The sequence below is a fragment of the Mauremys reevesii genome, unplaced genomic scaffold, assembly GCF_016161935.1.
Source record: "Mauremys reevesii isolate NIE-2019 unplaced genomic scaffold, ASM1616193v1 Contig171, whole genome shotgun sequence".
NCBI classification, from domain to species: domain Eukaryota; kingdom Metazoa; phylum Chordata; order Testudines; family Geoemydidae; genus Mauremys; species Mauremys reevesii.
In genome coordinates, this window is record NW_024100795.1 from 50,183 (window position 1) to 54,513 (window position 4,331).

The following is a 4,331-nucleotide window of genomic DNA, read 5'->3' on the forward strand; positions in this document are numbered from 1 at the left end:
AGATTCCATAGTTGTTTCTTGGATGCTACCATTTTTGTTCAAACTCCTCCACCTAACTCTCCTTTTCAGTTCTTAGTTATTCAGGATAGTAAGGAACAGGGCAGATCCAACTGCAGACATTGGCAGTTAACTTGTTTGCCATAGCAATGACTGAGCCATCGAAGCATTGCACAAATGATATAATAAAAAAAAGACATTTCCCACTCAGCAAAGGAAAGGGATAGGAGAGAATAGGACTATCACTACACAGATAGTAGCAGGATGAGGTTGGGAGGGAGGAAAAGGACTGTTTGCATTGCAAGAAGATGTTAAGAGGAGGAAGAATGGTTGGGGCCTGTTGGTGGTCAGACAAAACCCCATCTTTCCTAAAACAACTGCAGAGAATTTGTCTTGTGAGTGCATTTTTTTAGAAGGGTGGCAACCGTATTCCATGTCTGCACTCAAAACCTTGTATGTATATGTACATCTACCCACTTGCCCTCCCTCTCCATGTGCACACAGACAAAGAATCCTAATGCTCACTCTCTGGCAGAGGGTCCACTCTCTTCCAGCAAAGCTATGTACTGGCTGTAGATCTGTGCCTCTGACAGACCGGGGGCAGGAAAAGGAAGGTCATTTCTTAAAGAGGCCCAGGAGGGAGCACTCATCCTAAAATAAAATGAACGACAAGGAAATATTAGCATCAGGAGCAATTCCCTTCTCTATCTCCTGCTTCCCATATGATATGATCCATGTTAACAACACCACATGATCCCACCTCCCAGTAAGATCCCTGTTAATCCAATTTCCTTCCGTTTTCCAATGAAAGCTGTATTTTATTAACTAGCAGAAATATCAAAGCCTATTTTGGAAACCCATCTCCTAAGTATCTCCAAAGTCTCATATCACGTCATTGGGCGAGAGACTCACTGGTGTTCCTCTCCAATGGCTGCCTAACCCCTCCATGGCCTTCAGCCATCACAGCAGGTGCTTTGTTCCATCACACCTTAGTAACTCAGTCAGAGATTAGGGGCCTATTACAGGAGTGGGTTGCTGCGGTTCTGTGGCCTGCAATGTGCATGAGGTCAGATCACGATGATCCCTTCTGACCTTAACATCTGTGAGCTATTGTTGTTGCTCTTGGTCACAAAGGGAGAAAACTCCATCTCATCAGGGAGGAGGTAGGACGTTACTCAGAGGCATTGAATCTTAAGGAATATTCTCCTTACAAGTGATTATTGGGCTCTTTAAAGGAACTGTCTGTTGCTCCTTCCCTAGACTGGACAGTAGAAATGGCTTGATAAAGACCCTGACAACATAGTAGTTGTCTTCCTCACCTTGAGCCTGCCCTACAGTCTACAGTGAAACACAAACAGTGAAACTGTCATCAACCTAGAGATGCGAGTACTTCATTTTCTGTCCCTGACTCCCTTCTTTCTCCTCTTTGAAGAGGAGCCTCATCACTTGAAAAGCGAGTCCAATGCTGAGGGCCTGAGCCCTCCCAGAGTATTTTAAACCCAGACTTGACTGGGGTCTAGGCAGGATAGAGATCTCTGTCTGTGGGAAGTGTTTTTCAATGACTGCTGCATCCACACTTTCCGAATGGTGGGAGTTCGGCTCCCCGAAGTGCTGGATACTCAGGGGAGGAGGAAGCTGATCCCAGAATTACCTGCTGAATGAGGCTTGATATGCCTTTGTGGCATATAAGGAGCCTTCACTGGGCATAAAGAAGGCAGTGAGGGGCCAGAGGGATGCAGCAAATTTACTGCGGAGATGGGGTCTGGCCCTCGATGGCGCCTTCATCCTAAATAAAATGGAAACAACAAAATATTAGTAGTGAGTTCCCGATAATAATAATAAAGTATCAATAAGCACAGCAATTTAGGGACAGTGCTAGAAGGAAAACAGTGAAGAGTAGAGGAGCTAAATCATTGCTGACTCTAATATTGAACGGAAACCCCATTGAAAATAGTGGCTTAATGCACCTTTCAGGTACCTAGAAAAAGGATCTTGAGGAACGGGATCTCTGAGAGGAACCCAGACATTCAGCAACACAACAGTCAAGAGATTAAGAAGGAGACAGATTAAGAAGGAGACATGATTCGTTCTATACTAAGAGCTGCCTGCAGGGTTATCTGGGAAGCTGTCAGCCTCTGTGCCATTCGGAGACTGTTGGCTCAACTATGCGACTTTGACGCTCATCTTTCCCGACCGCCCACACGATATAATGTGTGTAATGCAAAACTCTTTTCTTACCAAGAATCCAGCGTTGATTTCACGTAATCCATCCTCCTCTGATGGTACTCCGATTGTAACTGGATAAAAAGAGACATTCACACTAGACATTAATCAAATTTTCTAGGGAGTTAAACGGCAATCTCTGACAAAAGGAGTAAATTGCCTAGAATAGGAATTGAGGTTCCATCACTGGAGATCTTGAGAAATGATTTAAATGAGTGTATTCTCTATTTTCCACACTGTAGATGATCTTGTAAGAGAGTTCCCTTTCATGTACTTTCTCGATACTGCTTTGCTTTGTACTGAGTTTATTTCTTCAAACCATCAGAAAGGGCTGTGTTTACTTCTGATGGTCCATGGAGAATAGATAAAGAAGAATGGAGTTAGTTGAATTGATGGGAGATTCATATAGTGGAGAATCTGAAATGATGTGGGTGGGGGTAGGAGGGGTAGAGTCGATGATCAGCCAAATTCCACCCAAACCTGATCAGCAAGGAAGCTACTCAGGAAAGGGTACGTTTCTCATCATGACTGTCATCTTGTTTTATTATCACTGTACTCTGCAGGAGCAAAATCCATAGATGCTCTGGTGATTGGTAATACATACAAACCTTTGATCACTAGCTAGGGAAGGGATTAGAATCGACATTCGAAGGACTTTCCCCCAGGTGATTATCGCCTCATAAATGACACAGGACAGGAATTTATCCAGCAATGATGTGATTTGTGCAGCTGGGCCTGGTAGTCAAACTGTTTCCATATCTCTCATACAACAGAAATATGGAAATCCTTCTCTTCAGAAGCCCCCAGTGAGCAAGTGTGACAATAGACTGCTCTGCTAGTTCCTTCAGGAGAAGTCCAAAATTAGGCTGGTAGCCCTTGGAAAGTCATGTAGCTTCTTTACCCCACACACCAGCTGCTTTTTCAATTCAGTTAATGTCCCACAAAATAAATGACAAACCAGCATTTTCAACCAAGAGTGAAATAACTCCTCTGCCTCGCTGTGGCCGTTAACTCTCCCAGAGCCCTTATGTAAAGAAACGTCATCATATGCAGCCCTAGGGGCTGCATTCCAGCATGTGCTCTTTGACCAGTCCTTTCCCAGATGTACCCATCATGCACCACAGAACTGGATAATACACAGGGTGCTGCCCTCAGATCATCTAGGAGCTGCCTTAGGTATCTCATGAGTATGTCTGAAATCCCTAACCCAGGAAGCGGGCAGAACTTCTAAAATAGCTACAATTCAGCAACCCACTAATCAGCTCTTCCTGATACAAAGCTGAGCACTGACCTGAGCTGAATGCACTGATGGCTGGTCTTGGGCCAGGGGACTTCATAATGAGGGGTGTGCCATGCCAACCAGGTCTGATCTCCATAAAAGGGCAATGGACATACAGCCTTGCCCTGCCTACACAAGCCTTTGTGATCATAGTGCCCTCTCTAGAGACTAGTCCAGTCAAAGCCCAATAGGAACTTACAAAAGGGTTGGTGTCTTTAAGGAAATATTGATAAATGTCCTTAAAGACCGAACTTTTCAAGAAGGACTTTTTTGATACTAGTCAAAGTGCCTGCACTCAGCTAGCAACTAACTTGCTTCCAAGATTCTTAAAAGTGGCAACAATTATTAAGCCAGAATGTACACTGTGGAGTAGGTAACTATTATCTCTGTTTTAAAGATGGATAAACAGAGACTCAGTGATGATATTAGGATATTTATCAGCTATGAAAGAAATCACTTTCTGTTTCTGTGAATAAATATAGATGATATTAATAACATTTTCTACACTAAGGGTGTGATTGAAAGTTCACTGGAGTCCATAGGATCACCATTGAATGAATGCAATTGGTTTGGAATTAGCCCCTTAGATAACAAAACATTGTGCTTTCAAGGACCTCAAAATGCCAAAGAATAATTAATTCATAACTTTTTAAATACTTACCATTATCCCCGTTTTCAGGATGAATAAAGTGAGACACCTCAAAGGTCGAGGATTGCCAAAATTAATGTTAATCAATGCCTGAAGTGAGTGAGGAGTTTTGCTTAATCCCGAATCTACCCACCAGAGCCCAAATGAGTGAGAATTCCTGCTGAATCTCCAGATGTAGTACAG

General features: G+C 43.3%; 1 long non-coding RNA gene across 1 annotated transcript; it reads right to left on the bottom strand.

Annotated features, from left to right (window-relative positions):
- Positions 1–599: 599 nt before the first annotated feature.
- On the bottom strand, positions 600–2,294 carry LOC120393262. The gene is made up of 3 exons (XR_005591978.1): positions 2,236–2,294; positions 1,649–1,783; positions 600–648 (listed from the first exon to the last, which is right to left on the bottom strand). It is a non-coding gene; the product is annotated as an uncharacterized LOC120393262 (long non-coding RNA).
- Between the last annotated feature and the right edge of the window lie 2,037 nt (positions 2,295–4,331).